Genomic DNA, 19,597 nt, shown 5'->3' on the forward strand with positions numbered 1-19,597 from the left:
ATAAGGTCCGTCATAAAAGAATATTAATGATAATGAGAATGATCTTACATTTATGATGGTGCCTTTCATTCAGATGAATCCCAAAGTGCTTTACAAAGTTTTTACTAACTGGTTGTACAAATCATGTCATATATCTCCATCCCCAAAGTGCTTCTAGGTCTGGGAGAAGACATGACAGCTATTTAATTGCCTAGCACGCTGCTGTTCCGTGTTTTAGAGCAGGGAATAAACACAAGGACTTCAACAATTAGAGTGATTTTAGGCCGGTAAAACTATTTTCCACAGCTGAGTTTTGATGACCACTAAGCCTGTCTCTTTCCTCAGCCTTCACCCAAACATTGAGAGATGCCTGAGACTGAACAGTGAATGGCTCACATGGGGGGGGGGGGGGGGGGATAATTATATTTCACTGGTTGTTCCTAAACAACATATAATAGCAATTAGAAAGAGATCACCATTTTGTAGTAAAGGAAGGCAAAAAGCCATAATGATTGTGACAAAGGGACCCGCCTTGCTGATGAGCTGTGGGCACACTGCAGCCCACACCTGGCTGGTGAGGTAGAATTATAGAATCTTCGGATCTTTGAGGTTGGAAAAGACCACTAAGATCAAGAGCAACCCCACAACCCATTCACCACTACGGCCACTAAACCACATCACTCAGTGCAACATCTACCCTTTTCTTGAACACCCCCAGGAACAGTGACTCCACCACCCCCCTGGGCAGCCTTTGCCAACGCATTAGCACTCCTTCTGAGAAGATATTTTTTCTAATATCCAACCAGAACCTCCCCTGGCACAAGTGAAAGCTGTTACCTCTCCTCCTATCACTACATCATCCAACACTTTCTGGGGGCTACAGTACACCACCCTGCTCTCACAAAGACTACCAAAAGCTGGGAACCCTCTAGTCATTTATTTCCTGATGATGGTAAACCAAAAGAGTCTAAATGATCACCTCACATATGGGCTAGCACAGAGTCTCAGTTTCACCCCCTTTCCATTGTAGGAAGCTTGAGAACTGTTTGCTTCAACAAAAGCATTCTCTACGTACATACGCTCAGTTTTAATAAAGCCTTGAGGCAACTGGACAAGCATTATATTTATTCATTTCTCATTTATACTCAATATTTCAAATACAGGTCTTTACCCCGTGACCTTGCCCATTTTCCAGACATTCCTTCCCCTTTTGCTATTCTTTTTCCCCCAATACTACCTGGTCTTTCTCCCCATTAATTATACTATGTAATTAATCGATACCTTAAAGCTCACAGGTCAGTTAAACGGACTGAATTCTGTTAGCACTCTCTCTGGTGTACAGATCCTCCTTTGTGCTTCTTCTACACTATTTTTTCAGCTTCTTTCTTCAGTAAACACCACAAAGCTTTTAGATGAGCTAGAAAGCAGCAGGCATAGAAGAGCTGCTCAGCTAATAGCCCAAACAAAGCCTTCAGGATTCACTCAGGGCTTCCTAAAGCTTCCCCCATGGAGGTTTGTTAGGGGATGGAGATCATCCTGAAGGCAACAGAGACATTTTAATCTGGAGCAGTACACAACTGCTGCAATTTATAGTATCTGTGTTTGGCCATCTAACTCCAGAGAAGCACCACCCCATCATTTTCCACTCTAGCATTTCCATGGCTTTTTGACATATGTCCTTCAGCTGCATAAGCCAATGCTGACAGCCACCAGCAGGGCATCTTCAGCTCTCATTAGTGTTGAAAAGCAGACTCTGCCTTTCATCTGCAGTCAGCTTTGTTTCGAGTTGCATATTTGAAGCTCTACTAATCTGGACTATTATAATTTTGAAGACAGATCCAGCAATAAGCATATTCTGTTTAGAGAGTATCAGAACACTTAATTTAAAGGCAGAAAATGTCTTGTTTAATTGCCTGAAATCAAAGGTTTCATATTTTAATTAAGCTTTTAAGAGGAGCTATTTCATTGCTCTGATTTTTCTTTTTTTTTTTCCCCTCCTCTCAGATATGAAGGTCATTAAAGGATATCTTTACTGATTAAGCGATATTAAACATAATTTCTCCTACTGTCATGCCAAAGGTCTTATACAGTGTGGATACTGCCTCACACCTGAGCATCGCACATTATCAGTGATTAAGAGATGAACAGCACTCACACACTATGCCTGGCTCGGAGCAAAGGACTGCTTGAACTTTCGTGTCCTCTATTTCTCATTCCTTGCACAGAATGAAGATGCAAGAAAGCTGCATCACAGCTTCTCCCTAGATACAAATTGTCCCATAGACAGACTGGATGGGCAACTTTCCTACTTTTTTCTTAAATGAACGGCCTGAAACCAGATAGTAGGGTAGGGGTAGGGGTCATAACGGGTAGGGGTCATAAAGAACCTGGAGGTACCAAGGTAGTAAACAGTGAGCATGTGTGGGGGTTTTTTTCAGCACTGATAAGCACTGAAATTTCTTTAGTGTCCAATAAGACACACCAACATCATGTACCAGATATCCTGTGACTAACAAATAAAAAGCTCCTTCATACCAATCTTTGATGTCTAGATGTCTAATTAAATATAAGCTTGTTAACCTTTCTGTCTTTCGAAGAAACACTAAGCTTTTTCTTTTCTACCTTACCATGTAAAAACTACAACGTTATTTTCTATTGGGATTGATTTCTTATTATTATATTGAACCAGAAATGCCAAAATACTCTTTAAAAGAAGGCAGGTGGGCCTAACTTGGAGGCAAAAAGTAGTAGAAATGTTGCTTTTTGTCCTGGTTGCATAGGCAGAAAGCTTTTTCTCAGCTCTAATACCCTTGGGCACCCTCTGAAATGCTCCATCTAGCCCTCTACCACAGGCAGCATTCATCTTGTGTTTATCACCATCATGCCCAAGTGCTGCTGTGTTTTTCTTGCAGGGCTAAACAAAGGACAAGTTCCACCACGACAGCTTGTCAGACTCTGCAGTACATTCCATATTTCATATCAAAAGAGTCCCCCTCATATTGAAATTATATAATTTATATATTTCTAGGTAAACATGACCTTCCTCTGCCAATTCTTTTCGGCCAGAGCCAGAAGCCAAAACAACAAAAATCTTGTGAGAGCAGCCATGCAGGGCCAAGCTGTCAAAAACCTCCAACAAGGATCTGATTTGTCAACAGAAGTCATCACATCGCAGGGAGCACAGTTCCTGCTTCAGTATTGCCCTGGCCAAATTGCTGACAGCTTCTCACTGAGTGATCCCATGCCCTCAAATTATAGCCTTTTATTTCCCAAGTACCCTCCTGGAAGGTAGGAAGGTCTCATTTTCAGTATAATCCTTTGAGAACAGTAGGAAAGAACAGCCTTTCCCCCAGGTACAAAAGGACCTCCTCAGCCCTCTGCAGCGAATCCATATTCCCTTAGAGAATCTTTGCCTCACCTTCTACCATCCACAGGCTCCAGAAGTCTTAACTTTTAGGTGGTTTAATTTCCACAGTGAATAAACATTCATGCACTTGTGGCCTATGTAAGAAGACTCTTTATACATAACAAAGAGATTAAGGCAAAATAATGTTTTTAAACTACTTTCTGATGCCAAGGTGACATAAAGGGACCTCAGTGCTATGTAAGGCTGTTCTATACGCAAGGTGTCAGTTTAAACTTTGGTCTCCAGTAAGTGTGTTAGCATGGGGTGTGCACCTGGCCTTTTAAACCTGATCAGCATGTATTGCTTTGTTTCTCTACAGCAGGTTTTTGTCCCGTCCCCTCAATAAAGACATTCCCAATGCAATGAGCCTGCAAGAGGCCGTCAGAAGCCACAGAAATGAGGACTGGGAGGTTTTCCAAACACACACAAAGCCAGTCGCTTTCCCACAACCCTCTGGGTACATGTGTGCCAGGGAGACACAGGTGCAGGCTGGTGGAAATGGGGGAACAAGAAGGGGAGGAAAGGCAGATTGGTCCCACATCCTCTTTACAAAGATGCAAGGCATGTTTATACCTCATGAGTCAAGGTACAGAATTTCTCCAAGATATTCTCTCGCTTTTGCAAGCCAGGGGCACCACAGGCAATAGAGGAACCACTTTCCTGGGTACACAGTTACTTGAAATGCTGCTAGCCTACCACTATTTGTTACCGGCATTTGTCTTACAGCAGCTGTCACAGCAAGCTCCTTGGGAGGTATAGGAAATGTCTTGCATTTTTATGCTTTATCATGAACTCCAGAAAAATATTTTGCCATATGTAATTACATAAGGATGCACATACCAAGCATGCAACACAGAGATCATTGAGAAGTAATGTCCCTCAGGGGTCAGTACCAGGTCAATTGTTAACAACTTCATCAACGACATCAACAGTGAGACACCCTCAGCAGCTTGCAGATGACACCAAGCTGTGTGGAGTGGCCAACATACACAAGGGATAGGACGCCATTTAGAGAGACCTACACAGCAGTGGGCCCAGGTCAACCTCATGAGGTTCAATAAAACCAAGTCCAAGGTATTCCTCCTGGGTCATGGCAACACCCATTATCAGTGCAAGCTGAGGGACATAAAGATGGAGCATAGCCCTACTGAAAAAGGCCTAGGGGTACTGGTGGATGGAAAGCTAAGCATGAGCCAACAATATTCCCCCATAGCCCACTCTATTCTAGGCTACAGCAAGTGAAGACTTACTCAAATGCAAGAACAATAGGTAAAAAAATAAAGGAAAAAATCTGCTTACCTTCAGAAGGCCTCACATAAGAAGAAACCTCCAGCAAGAAACCTCTTACCTCCACTGCCAGCCCTTAAATGAGGTCTGGGAAGGGTCAGATACTGGCTGCACGCCTCCCAGTCACTCAAGCACATTGCTTGCACCTGTTGCTTGCACCTGCGCTCCCCTGGGTTGGCCCTGACCTCCCACGAGGTGCTCAATCAGTGCTTCAAGCTGTGACAGCATTTCTGCTACCATGGTGAAGCACTGGAAGGGGTTGCCCAGAGATTTGGTGGATGCCCATCCTTGGAGACACTTGAGATCTGGTTGGGTGGGGCTCTGAGCACCTGATGGAGTTATAGGTGTCCCTGTTCAGTGCAGGGAAGTTGGACCAGATGGCCTTTAAATGTGTCTTCCAACTCAAACAATTCTATGATTCTGAGAGCATTCATACCATGTATTATCAGCATAAAAGTACTCTCCCTTTCACTTCTCTGCCTCATTTTGTGCACCTGGCTGCTTTCTTAAATATATTCAGGGAGTGCAAATGCTAGTTTTAAGCAAGATGAGCAGATGCAATGCTACTTCTTCCTCTCACATTGCCCTTTTCCTCCTTCTCATCAGATTTCAGGGATATGGCCATAACTCAAAGCTCAAAATTTCCCATATCTTTTGTATGGACTCCATTTCAAGATGTTAGTAAGTTCTCAGTCATCTTCTCCAGAGGTCTTTAACTCTTCCTGATTTCCCTCTCTTTGCCTCTTGAGTCTTCCTGTTCTGTGTTAACCCTACAGCTATCCAAATCTCTCCTTAGCAGGCTCTGTATCTCAGCACTTCACGGACATCCACGGTAGCTAGGAACTGGCTTCCTGCCCATTCTCTGTACCTGTGACTAACTCTAAGACATTGAGCACAAATGAGTTAGCTGTAGTGGCTGCCCTGGAATTGAGTTCTTGAGTCTGCGGGACAGTCCTGAGGTCAGACTTTATTTGTTTTGTCCCCATGTGCCCCTTTAGAGAACATCATCCAAATGGCTGTGGGAATAGCAGTTTCCAGAACTACTTGGGAAAAGAGTTTGTAGTTTAAAATATTGCTGTTGTTCCCCATTAGACCATCTTTTTTTTTTTTTTTTTTCTTCCAAACTGAAGTGTACTGCTGTCCCAAAACAAATTAAAATCTTTCTTAAAATTTGCCCTTGATGATAGATGCTGGACATATGGAATCCTGGCTCAGAGCTACAATCCAGACGCAGCACAGCAGGGTTGACAGAAAGCCCAGCATGGCAGTAGCTAACACCATCACCTCTCCACACATGCTCATACCATGTCTGCTTAATCATTTGGCTTGTTCTTTCACAAGCCTATTTGTATGAACGAGCCTCACTTTGTAACAACAAATGTCACCCAACTGTGGTCATTGTAAGCTGCTACAAAAGCAGGCTGAGCAAACTAACCAGAATTGCTTGTTCTTGATCCCTTAAGTATGTTGTTTTACAACAAAACATTCTTTTTTTTTTTTTTTTTTAATTGTTCATCTCGCAGGGGTAAGCAAAGGAAGGTTTGATCCAACTACATTTAATTTCTTTTTCAGGTGTTGCTTTATACTTTCGCTCCTTTTGAAGATCCTAGAAGGACCTCCTGTGGCTTCTACAAAGTGACTCAGAGAAGCACAGTATGGGACCTTGGTGGTTTCTCTGATACACTCTATTAAATTGTTAAATGGCTCTGCAGCATTATTACAAAGTTAGGCAAGCCTGGCTCACCCAATAGGACAGGAGTTTAAGCTTTAGAATTTTCCCTATTTTCCACCTGCCCCCCCAGCCACCTGGTGTTAAGTGGCATATATTTTGTTTTACAAGAAAGCTAGGGACACTTTTTCACGTCAAAAGTCACCCTTAAGACTTACTTAGGCAAACATTATTATTCATTTTAGAAGGATTTTATAGCAGTCGAAGTCCTGGAGAATAAGTACGTTTGACTGATCTCGGTGATACAACATTGTTGGTATCACTAATCCCACAGCCATCTTTTTTTTTTTTTCCTCAGGACAAGGGAGGTAATTTTCTGAAAATTACGTTGTTTTCTAAAATAGCTCTTTTCAATGCTATCCATCTACCTTCTGGCAGCACAGTTTAATTTGCATTTAAATCATTTCCTGATATTGTAGGAAAAGTAATTATACATAACACTACCAATTTTCAAGCCCCAGCTTTTAATCGGTCCACAGTCAAATCCCTCTTCTATGTTCTAAAACCACTTCCCCAAAACGTAAAATTCCCAAATACCAGCCCTGGTTTCTTTCTTAAGGCCCCTTCATTTGCTAGCACATCTCATGTATTAAATTTGTGTCAATAGAAAAATATGGTGGTATTTCTATTCCCATTTTTCTTTTGGGTTGTGTCACTTTGGTTTGCTGACTTTTCCCTCATATGAAGGTTTAACTCCACCAGCTGAGCAGAAGACCTTCAGAGGATTCCACACGCATGACACTAAAATCACTTCAACCAATTCTTTTATCACAGTTACAGATGTTGGATCATGGCCCGATTCTGAGATTTTAGTGCAGATGAAGCGGGAAACCGATGTAGTTTGTGCCAACATGGCCACGGGGCACACAGTTTTGATTAGGTATAACTTGACTGTATGCTACCTGCTTGGTTCTAGAGGCATTTTTCACACTTAGATCCAGATGCAATTGCAGAGTTCTTGGACCTTGCAGGATTTTGATTCATATTAATTATTCAACAACAAAAAAAATCCACTGGATATCTACATCACTCTTAACAAGACACCATATCATATTAAAGGAGAACACTCTTGAAAGCTGCTTGATATGTCACTGTTTTTTTCCTTCAGAAAGATAGTGTCTTATAAAAAATGAGGTGTATTTTTCAGAGCTCTGCTTATCTGCTCATGAGCCACATAGAGAGAAATAAAACCCCCTGTACCGAGTGCCAACTCAGAAGTGTTAAATCATTAACTGTATGGCAAGTTGGATGCAAAAGAGCATTGCATCATAGGGGCTATCCTACGGCCCATAAAGTCAATACTGAAGCCATGAAATTTAGATGTGAGTGCAGTTTTTCTCAAGGTTTAGGATCTGCCTTGATCTAATCTGCTAGGCAAGCTCCCTCTCTACCATTAAAATAATTCAACCCTTACCATAATTCAAGACTGAAATTGCTAATGACATGCTGTGGATCTCCATTATAATCAACTCCTATCTGATGCTTGAAGAACTCTCAATGCAAAAAAGGAGTCCTAAAGATTTCAGTGCAGAAAACGTCTGTCCAAAAGAGGCAGCATACCATACAGTAAATCCTAGCAAACCAGATGTTTTGCAAGGCTGTACACTGAGCCTAGAGTAATATTCCTTATTCTTTAACGTCATACAACAGATTTCATCAGTGAAGTTACACTGTGCCAACAAGAGAATTTTCAGATTAAACTTCCAAAGCTTGTCGGCTCTGAAGGTCAATAGCAGTGATGACCCCTGCTGATTTCACCTCTCAACATGCTTTTAATTTGTTCCAAAGCTTGCAGCATTTCCACAGATGCCTAAAGCAGATCACTTTAAAATGATTCTTCACCTGGATGATGGTGGCAAGCAGAAGGTCTTCCCTGCCATGCATCTGTAGCAATAGGTCCTTTGCCCCTCTTCCCACTTTCCCACTCATAATGTTGTAGTTCTTTACAAGCTGACAGCAAAGTTTTCTGATGCCTTTTTTTTCCCTTTTGCTAACTTAAAAAGTAAAAAGCGGTGAAAAACATCAACATGAACAATCGCATGAGAAAAAAGGCACAGCCTGGTACTAGAGATAGGCCTATGTGTAAGAATAGATGCATCACAACAGATGTCAGCTCTGTAACGGTGCTGCACAAAGCATCCAAGCAGCAGCCAGAGAATGATGATAATAAAAAGAGAGGAAGGGAGCTGTTTTTAGATAAGAATTGCATTAAATGAGGAACTGTGATTTAATTGAATGTATTTTTGAATATATGTAAAAATAAAATCTTTCTCACTTATTGTATTATTTAATAAGTTAACAGTAACCTGGAGACTTAATAAATTGATCAGTGCATAACATCAATCAAATTTCTACATTTCCATAATTCCAGCAATTTATATTCATTATATTCCCCTGTGTCTTCCCCATAGTCTCCATTTAAGGAGGTGCTAGCTTATTTCTGTTGCAGCCTGTCTTCCTTCTAAAGAAAGAGGTGGCCAATCATATTCTAAAAAAGCAGACAATTCCCAAAACTTGGATCTCAACCATGGACATCCTAATGACTCTCTATCTAACCTCCAGTGAGTCACCTGGCCCTAATCATACCTCTCTCTTTGAAAAAATGAGAAAACAGAGTCTCTCTTTTTCTATCCAAACACTGGAAGGTCTTTAAGACAGGACACACGCTTTACTATACTTGCCGATTGGACAAGATGCTCTTAGAAGACTTTTCCAACCTCTATGATCCTATATTTCTGCACAGCATTTATATATATAACACGTCCCTTTCTTGCCCCTCTGCCTATTTCCATAACAAAAATCATTACTATTGATAGTTCTGTGTCATCACTGCTTTCATTCTAGCTGTATTGTTGACTTATAAGCTACCTTAATTAATAAAACAAAATATTTTGATATCTATTTTCTCCTGTTCTAACGGGCCTCCAAAACTGAGCTCGTGTATTTTCCCTGAGAGGATCCCTCCAGCCCTCCTTCGGCCTTCCCACCACCTGCAGAAGAATTACAGTGGTGTGAACTTGACCCAATGGTTTATGGAGTTTTAATTTTTTTTATTATACCCTCTGTAAAAGCAGTGACCACACACATTCTTCCAAACAGTTCTGGCCCTCGCTAGTTTGATGGAAAGGAGGTTAATAACATATCTGGATAAAACAAATAGTTCGATGGATAGCACACATTGATTAATACCTGCTGCAGTGCCAGCAAAACCGAGGGAATGGAGCATCGTAATTCTGTTATAACCGAGGATGTGCTGCCAGTGGAAGGGGAAAGGAGATTATCACACTGCTTTGTTTTCTAGCTGTGTCTAGCAGCTCAGAGTAATGTACAGATAGAGGGTCAATCTCTCCCCCTCCCCTTGACTCAGGGATGGTGAAAGATCTGGACCCAGTGCTGCAAAGCATTTGAAACTCAAGACGTGCTCTCCATTTCAATGTGCACTGCCAGTAAATCCCTCTTAGGCTGTGCCTGAAGAGGGGACGGAGCAGGGGGATTAAAGGCGGGGTGATAAGTTTGAAGAATACGAAAGTGGTATCTTGCATATGAAGAGGAGGAAGGCAGCACTATGCCGTGCTGGGGTGGCACAGGACCCTCCGCGATGCCCAGCAGAGAACAGCCCAGCAGGAGGGGAGAGGCTGCCCATGAGAAGCTGGATTTTCTCACTTCCACTTGCACAGCCTGGGTGTCACTGCTAAACACCCTCGCTTTTTGTATAGCAGTAAATAATTCATGTCCCCGAGCCGTAGGTGGGATAGGTTTCAGGCAGAAACGAAGGACCCCAGGGAGCAGCTCTTTAAATATGCATCACCTCCTGTTTGCAGGCACAATGTGTGGGTGCAGCCACACGTCCAAATTGCCTTGTGTTCGCTGGCACCTCTAAATAAACCACAAAATTACCACTACAGCTATTTATGGGGCACAGGGGGAGGGAGGCTTCAAAAAGACAGACAGTCCCTTTCAATCCAGTCACCTGTTTTTTACACCAAAACAATTGGCATCGCTGTGACACCGTTGTATCCCCAGTGGGGGAAAGAGTTACAGGTGTTTTAATTATACATTAGTACAGCATTAAGCTGGTTTTATTTGCTGAACGTTCTGTCAATTACTGTTGTTACTTGAGAGGCATGACTACTCCCAGGTTGATCGTGTATTTAACTAGCCAGTCAATGCTATTAATCACCAAGCATTTTCAGCCAAGGATATTAACATTGAAACCTATCCAAGAGGGCTTATAAATGGGCACTGGTGTTCTTCAGAGGGAAACACTGCTTTCTAATGCAAGAGGAGTTCTCCCGAGTCTTTTTTGTCTTTATTTTGTTTTAAATTGCAATCTAAATTCAAAAGGGAAATTAATAATTGTACTTAATGAAGTAACTGCCATTCCAGAAAATTAGAAAATATGTGATCACCTCATCATCACATGAACGAAGGGCAGGAGGTCTGTTGCTGTGATGCAGCTGCTGTAAAAACAATGAAGCATAACAGGCATGAAAACCAAACAGGGACATCCTCCATACTGGGGCTGGAGAGAAAGGATCCAGGTGAGGTTGAAAGACTTCCCTAAGCAGTTATGGACTGCAAACAGGACTCTGTAGTCCTGTTCTTGATCACGACAACCTTGGAAAAAGACACCTGCCCATCACCCATAGAATCAGGGGGACGTGCTACATGACCTGAAGACTGAGGCTCTGACACAAGCACAGGGCAGGTTGCTATGCAGACAGAATTCAGCACTGGGCTCGAAATCTCAGCTAATCCCTTTGCACAACTCAGCCACAATCTCCAAACCTTAGCTAGTCCCTCTGCAGAACTTAGCCATGACATTCAGTCTTTAAATATACCATACTTCATCCCCCTCCTTCCCTTATGCCCCAACAAACTGTTCTATGCTGCTTCACTGGTTGTGCAACATGGCCACATGGGAGAGATGAGGAGAGTCAGCCTAAATGTTTCGGCTTCTCGTAAACGCAAGAGCGTTGCCATGCCCAGCACACGCTGTTTGGTAACAAATGCTCCAGATACACACTTTGCATTCTGGATTGTGCTTAGTTGACATACACAATGTATTTATCTATCTCCTCATAGTGAATAATCAACTAAAAACTCACTTTCATTAGCTTCATCTCCCCATTGTTGGCTCACATCCTGCAGTTTTCATACTACATCTGCAAAAGTAATAAACTAATTATAGAAGCCATCTGGAACAAGAACAGAGTACAATAATTTTTTTTTTTTTTAAAGCCCTTGCTAAATAAATGGTACCGTAATAGATGGGGTGTCAGAAAAACAATGATCGTAACAAACTCAACACCATTAAGGAGGAATGCAAGGAGATTTACATCAAGAAACTCATGATTGCTCATTAGTGGAGACACAGCAGGAGCATTACAATCCATTGAGGACATAGTTTACATGCTGTACTGGAAGTCATACCTGAGACCAAATGCCACTACACAGATATCACAAGTGGAAAAAGAGAGGAGGAGCAACTATTGCTTCAGCTGTGTGCTCTGTGTTCAGGACCAAGGGACAGACCCCTGGAGAGCAGGGGGTGAATCATTCAACAGCAGTCACTTCTCTGTCACCTTCCATTTATGGTGATACTACTGTCCAATGGAGATACATGACGTTGATGAGCTAATAAAGTGAATTTCTACTGGACTCTCCCTCCCCCAGGGAAGAACAAAGCACAGCAAAATTCAAAATAAAACACATAAAAATGTCAATTTTATACTACTGGGAGATGGTCCTCTCTTTTTTCAGGACACATCCCCGGCTCCTGGACATCTACAGATGAATGGCAAAGATCTGTCCACTAGGAAAACAACTCATTGTTGCCATTGGTTGCTCTCTCTACACAGACAACCTCTACCTCTAGGAAGTTTGTGGTGATGCAGAGGAAGTTCACTGCTTCAGCAGTGGCTGTTTCTCAGCCATGAACTTCTTTAACCACTAGAGCTCTGTGCATCCCAGTGAGCATCTCCCATGACATGGCCCACATCCAGCAGCTGCTAGTGCTTGCAATTGAGAGGGTCTCCAGGTTCTGGAGACAGTAAGTCCTTGTAAACATGGGTGGCTCATCTGTGCATGAGCAAAGCGTCCCCAGCAGCCCCCACCTTGGAAAGGCACCACACAGGAGCAGTTTTAGCAGCACAGGCAAAGTCAGAGCTATGTTCTCCTTGACATGAGGAGAGAGCAGCTAGTGAGCCATTCCCCTCAGAAGGGAGCTTGAATGTACAATTCTACTAAATGCCAAAGATTTCAGAACAAGGTAAACGATTCTTTTATCTCCCTAGCCTTATACTAAGCAATAAGCTGGAGGTCAGCTTATGGTAAGGTGGAATTTTGTATGTGATACTACTATTGTTTACTAATTAGAGGTGATTGCTTTGACTTAGAAGACCCAGACTGCTTAGTGCATGGCTTCTGCTAGCACTGCTTTGAGACAGTTAGTTTCAGTGTTTTCAGAGGAGGGTGAGAGTGTGATAACACGCCAAAGCATTTTGTGCTTGATACATGCACACAAATTCAGAAATGTGGCACAGACATTCACATCTTCCAATGGCAATAACAGTTAACAGCATATTCATGTGTTCATTCCAATAGTTCAGTGATAAATGGCTCCATTACAATAAAAAAAGTTGCACCTCTGAAGGGAAGAGCAGGTTTATAATATTTCCTTATCTGCATTCTAGCTAATTACCTTTGACCTGAACTTATTTGGAGAAAGGTCTGGGATGCTGTTGGTTACCCAGCTGTTGAATCAACGTCATCCTGCCTTAAAGTATTCCAACACACATCATTAATTCTGATTAAGAAGCATCACTCAGTTGTGATTCTTATTAGAACTCTATTAGTGTCTCTGCTAATAGATGCCATCTCTGTTATTATCATAATTATTACTATTTATCACTTATGTTACTGTGGCAGTGCCTTGAGGACTCATTCATAAGACAGGCTCTTATTGGATCTTTTGCAAACAAGAAGTCAAAAAAAGTTTCTTGCCTTCAGCACTTCTATTTGGTAAAACAACAAATAAAGCATGGAGGAGTATAAGGAGACAAAGGGGCCATCTGGGTTAGCACTACACATTGCATTCAGCACCTCCAGAGCCTAAATTTAGCCATAATTCCACCCAAGAAAACTAAATAATGGTAACCAAACTTCAGCACTTACATCCAGATGTCAACACTGTCTGTCTTCAGATGCACACATCACCACCTATGGGCCTCAAAGTAGAGATACAAGTTCCAGCAGACATCAGTATGGACATTCAGAAGACATGAACTAAGTTGCCACCCACCAGACAAGTGTGCATCCAAGTAAACTGTAGCTCATACATATCTGGGGTATGCAGGAAGCACTCGGGCAAGGCCTACTATGATGAAACTCGTTTATAGCAGTTTTAAGATAGGTAGCACGATGCTTATTTGGAAGACTACCTATAGAAATCTAATTTCAAAGTACCGCATCCTGAGATCCCAACACTCGCTGCAGCAAACTCCATGTCTCATGTCCTAGCTGCAGGTACCATGCTCCACCATTGCCCCGTGAAAAGCAAAATGAAAAGCTGTTCCTACATGTGGAACAGATACAAAACGGGGCAGGATGAGCTGAGGGAATAGGTATATTTTCAAAGAATAAATTGAGCAAGGAGTTCAAGAAAACTTTTATGAAGTAGACCAGATTCTACTCCCTGTAGCTCCTCCGATCCTCCCAACAATCTGGAGTCAATCATTTGGCTCTGCACAGCCTTGTAACATTAAGGAGAACATAAGCACTGGTTTGAGATATTTGAGATGCTTTGTAATCCCAAGACAGAAGGTATCAAAGAACTGCAGCATACTTATTGTTAAAAGTGTTTTCATTCAGGATTATAGCACAGTTGCAAAGAGATCTTGCATTCCTGCATCCCTGTAGCCCTGGGCTGTCTTCTTTCCACAAATTCTTTTGCAACTGAACTTGGAAGATTAATATTTTAAGAGCAGCTAATGCTGCTAATTGAACAGGGAAACAGATATGTCAACCTTTGTTTTCCACAGGACTCACTTCAGAAGCATGAATGATAAATGCACCCCAAGAGACATTATGATAATCGTAACACCAAATAAATTTTTCAGACAATGAAGTTCATGGCCATTAACTTTCAGTGAGATGCAAAAAACACACTTGGTGCTAAGCTACTTCCCAAACACATGAATATGTATTTTGCCCCACTGTAATGAACTGATACAGCTTAGATGAAAAGGACCGTGACCAGGTGAAGGCAACAGGGATGAAGCTCAAAGCAAGGAGAGATACTCAATTAGCAATCACTTTTGTCCTGCGCCCTTACTGTGGAACTCCACAACAAATGCCTTGATAAGACCACAGAGCTGATCGCTCCCACAGCAGCTTTTGGCAGTGAAAAAGGAGAGTGGTCCTGCTATCAAATAATAGCAGGCATTTGCTGATGTGAGACAGAGAGCTTTAATTCCCAGCTTAAAATGACCCACTGGAGCTGAGAAGAACAGCGGAAAATATCAGGCTTTGTTGTGTCATTAGGTACCAATGGTATAAGGTCACTTCTGTTCAAACACACTCCTCCTCAACCCTGTAATTAAATTAATAATTTGAGAAGTGGTTCTCTGGGTTGTGTTTTACCACCGAGAATGTTATTCTCAGCCACGTGTCACATCCTTGTGCTATGCTCATAAGAACTTGGGCATTGTCAGGTTGTTGGCTGCACAGCAGAGATCCCACTCCTGTTCTTTAGTGCAAGAAATCCTTGACCCAAGCCTTGACAATGAATTGTTTTGGAGAAGATGCTTCCCACTCCTTGGCCCCCGTTGCTTTTGCTCATAATAGATAAATAAATAAATGTTTTCCTTGGAAGGAAGAAATGCAGAAAACTTTTTTCCCCCCCGATTTCTGATGAAGAGTGATATTTTCTTCAGAAATGACTTGCAGGCAATTTTTGTATCAGCCCTACTCACAGAGTCTCTGCAGTGAAAGGCACTGAGCTGCTTTCCCAATTACACTGCATTTCTTTGTAGACTCAGCTAAAGGAAAACATGTTAAATAAATTATTTGTTTCCAATTATTCACTCAGCTCTAAAAACAAATACACACGTATGTCTTTACATAGAGACATAGCAGGCAGACCAAAATATTTGCTATTTTAAGAGCTTAATGGGAAATAACGCAGACAAATGCCTCTTCTGATCACAGGCAGCTACGTCACCACTCCCTGTGCATATCATTGAGGGCAGAGAGGTGCTCCCCTACAGCAAGTAACAATGTGACTGAAAGGAGTGCATTAAGAGAAATTTACAAGCCTACAAATATTACACCATAATTATTTTATTTATTTCAAAGATAAAAATGCAGGCACACAGCCATTATTCTGTACGTCTGTATGTTATTCTATATATCTGTACCTTCCAAACTGGATCTATTGGAGGAATGAAGTTCTGATGATGCTTTCCAAAAGCTGTGTGATCCTCTGCTCTCACAAGCTCATGCCATCACCCAAACAGCACAGATGAGATAGAATAATACAAGAAAAATGAGAGTACAATAGAGCGTTAGCAAACCCTTGAAGATACGCACAAACATATTTGCTGTTCCATTGTGTTCCAAAACAAGCTCTGTTGTCTCTCTCTTTTTCTTACATTTTTCAGACATTTTAAAAAACTCGATAGTCCCACCTGCTACGTGCAAAATGGCATTGTCAGGAAGCCAGATATTAATGGTCAGGAGTAGACTTTCCCTATGTGCTCTTTAGTGGTCCCTTTCTCCTGCATCATTAGCCCAGTGAGCGCACTGCCAGGCTGAAAACAAGGCAGCGTGGTTTACACTCACTCTTAGGGCAGGTCAACCCAAAAGGTACAGTACTGCACCTGTAAACAAGCGTCCTGGGCAAAGATGCACTGGTGCACTCAACCTGAGGCTTCTCAACCTCTTTCTAATTAGTGAAGAAAGCTGGCTCTTGTCACTACCCTGTTTGCTGGCGCAGCAAAAGCTGAAAAGGTGTTAGGAGAGCCTCTCCTAGCTTTTAGCACATCCAATAGTTGTGAAATCCAATAGGTGAAAGGAACTGGGAAGCAGACAATTATAGGATGACCTCTTTAAGAGGCTCTTCTCTGCTAAAAATTCAGGTAGGAAGATGCCAAGGTTTCTTCCCATGCAATGTCCTCCTCATTGTCATTGCTGCAATATAAATATAGCAACAAATAACACTCTGAAAAACAGAATAAACCCATAATCTCCCTGGCTCTCAGCCATCACTATGACTAAATCTATAAGAACTGTGGGTCTAAGTGCAGCAGATCAGAAAACTGCTCTGACCAGGGAGCTCCTCTGGGACTCCCACCATGGAAGGACAGCACCTGTCTTGCAATGGTGGTTTGCTGAGCTCTGAGCAGCGCTCTCACTGGGTGCAGCACAGCCCTGGTGAGCTCTGCTCACGTAAACAGAGTATTCACAATGGTGATTAAGTTGGAAGAACATCAGTTTGAAAAGGACTTGGGACAAGACTGTGTATCAATCAGAAATCAGGGCTGGGTACCTAAAGGAATAGCATTTCCACCTTATCCTGGCACTTTTCCATCAGCCTGAAACATTATATATATGTAGGACATTTCTGTGAGTGTCTGTGTGTATACAGATGCATATGTGTATGTAGGCACATGGGTGTGCGCGTGTGCACATACACCGAACTTTCCACTTCTCAAAAGAAACAACCTCTAAAAGAAGGCCTTGGAAATAATAAGTCTTAAAATAGAAGAACCACACTGAAGTCAATTGAGTTGGACACAAGGTTAAGAAAAGATCCCATACCTCTGGAATTCAGCAGTCCTGCACCAGCAATTTCTTCACTCATTTACTGCAGAATTCCCTCAGAATCACTCTGCACAAGAAGACATGATGCATTTCAGTAAATCCGATACATAAAAAAGAAGAATAATCAAAATAAAGTTAGTGAAAGGAGAAACAATTCTTCTGTTCGAGACACAGAGAAGAGCAGCATTTACAGGAACAAAACTCATCAGATCAAAGGCAAGTTTTTACTCTATAAGCCATCAAGAATTTTTCTAGAAGGGGAGATCACGAAACCAAGGATGAATTGTGTGACAGCTGGGGGCAAAGCCTTCACTGCTGATAAGATACGGCCTGAGAAGTGCCTGCCAGGGATGGTTAGCTTAAGCAACTGCACTACCACCTTTAGGATATACTGCCAGGTTACAGTTCGAGTGCTGCAATACAATAACGGTGCAGGAATAGCAAAAACATAAGCAATTCCATGAAGATCAATGGTTTTTCATTACTTTTTGGAAAATTCATGATACAAAAACATACTGCTATGTAAATGTATGTTATCCAAGCCCCATATATGTGCTTGGGGCTAGAAACACACAAACAGACAGTCCCCATCACTCAGATAATCCACAGTGAATTGCTGGAGTGCAATAAATTAATCATACGCATGAACCCTCCTTGACAAATGATCCCTCCTAATTATTCTTCCTAAGGAGACTTCAAGAATGGAAATTTAATCATAAGCAAAGAAAATCCACCGAACAGTTCCTGCTACCTCAGACAGAGAATTTTAAATCTGTGGTTAAATTTTAGAAAACACCTTATTACGTTAATTAACAGAAGGTTTTGCAGCTGGTCCTCTCCCTCGGCAACGCACATAGATGGTGCCATTGGGGTAAGGTGCACAAAGGATGCGATGCTGCAGCAAACCCTACTCTGACAGTAACTACCACTATCATTCCGCAGTGCCTTTTACCCAGCCCTTAGAAATGTGACCTGTTCGGAGCCCCTGCCAGGTCGGCACTTTCAAAGAAAACCTCCGCTGGCTTTGCTCACTTTTCAATCTGAGCTGGAGCAATTTCGCTCCGCCACCCACCGAGCAATCATTTCGGCAGGAGCAGCGTAGTTTGACCCCATTTAGCGTCTGCAGACCAGACCCTCGTGCTCATGCCTCCGCTGAGCCCGGGTCAAGTAGAAGCCAAGAGCACTTTGTGCTGCGGCCGGGCTCAGCTCATCCCACCCACATTGTGGGGCTGCCCCACGGCCGAGCATTCCCATTCAGGGAGGGATGCAATAACTCTCCTGCCAGAGCTGAAAACAGGAGGAAGCTTCTGCTCACCCGAGGCATGAGAAAGCTGTAAAACAGCACAGTATGTGTGGGAGGGAAATGGAGCCTGACGGGTTTGGGCCATGAAAGCACCAAGCGTAACCCATTAACAGATTTCGCTATTACTTCGCACTGTGGCAGCGTGAGGATACCACAGGGTGGGATGCTGAGGGCCAACCACACCACTGTAGTGCAGGAGAATGAGACCTGCTCCCCTGCACCTATGCGTATGACACATGCAGGGGCCCTCAGGGTATGGGCTGTTCAACATTCCACTTCTCCCTCCTCTCAGAAAAAGAAAACAAAACGAGAAAGGGAAGTTTATTTGTCCACGAGGCCTTTTTAAACAGAAGAGGTAATTACCTGAGTACATCCATTATATGCAGAGCTGCTCCCATCATCACCAAGCGTGATTGTCAAAGTATAGTTAATCAGGGAAGGAAAAAAAAGAAAGCTGTTTGACTAATGCAAAAGCATGGACCAAAAATTCCTCTTGTCAACCCCATCTGGCTGGAGGCAAGAGCAGGGCTCCCCTGCAATCCGAACCCTTAGCTTTCAACTCCGTGTCGAAAACTCTTAGCACTGTATTTTTTTAGAACTAGTCTGCTATGGAGAGTTACTAAACATACATCAGCAGCCCAACAGAGCACTAACAGGAGTACGCGGCAATCAACTAAATGGACCGAGCGAGAGCTGGGAAGGAGACAGCGTGGGGGAACGTTGAGTGAATTGGTGTGTTCGTGAAAAATGACATGTTAATGGTCCAACAGACTCAAGGTCCCAGGGAAAACAGAGAAGCAGTTCAAGCTCCAGGAGGGCTTTTTAAGGTGTCCTGGGGCTGCAGAGCTTGTGGAGTCACCAAGGCATAAACCCCATTTTTCCTCCCCTCAGTCTAAGCACAAGCATTTCGCACAACTAGATACCATGGTTTGTTTCTCCCTCTTCACAACTGCCCCTAAGGGAAGAAGATGTACCAGTGGGAAGTAGACATTCCCCCAGGTCAGTGATGCTGATGTGGGAGCCCCAGCCCCTTCCTGTGGCCCCTCCTGGCAATGCGGGAGCAGCTAGC

General features: G+C 42.7%; 1 protein-coding gene across 1 annotated transcript in view; it reads right to left on the bottom strand.

Moving 5' to 3' along the window:
• Positions 1-19,597, bottom strand: part of SORCS1 (sortilin related VPS10 domain containing receptor 1) — a 554,925-nt gene that overhangs the window by 512,295 nt on the left and 23,033 nt on the right. The window contains exons 3-4 of the mRNA XM_025151802.3: positions 18,892-18,916; positions 17,223-17,292 (exon numbers count right to left, since the gene is read on the bottom strand). The gene's annotated coding sequence lies outside the window, so the exon portion shown is untranslated. The remainder of the gene's footprint in view (positions 1-17,222; positions 17,293-18,891; positions 18,917-19,597) is intronic.

This window comes from Gallus gallus, chromosome 6, assembly GCF_016699485.2.
Source record: "Gallus gallus isolate bGalGal1 chromosome 6, bGalGal1.mat.broiler.GRCg7b, whole genome shotgun sequence".
Taxonomy (NCBI): domain Eukaryota; kingdom Metazoa; phylum Chordata; class Aves; order Galliformes; family Phasianidae; genus Gallus; species Gallus gallus.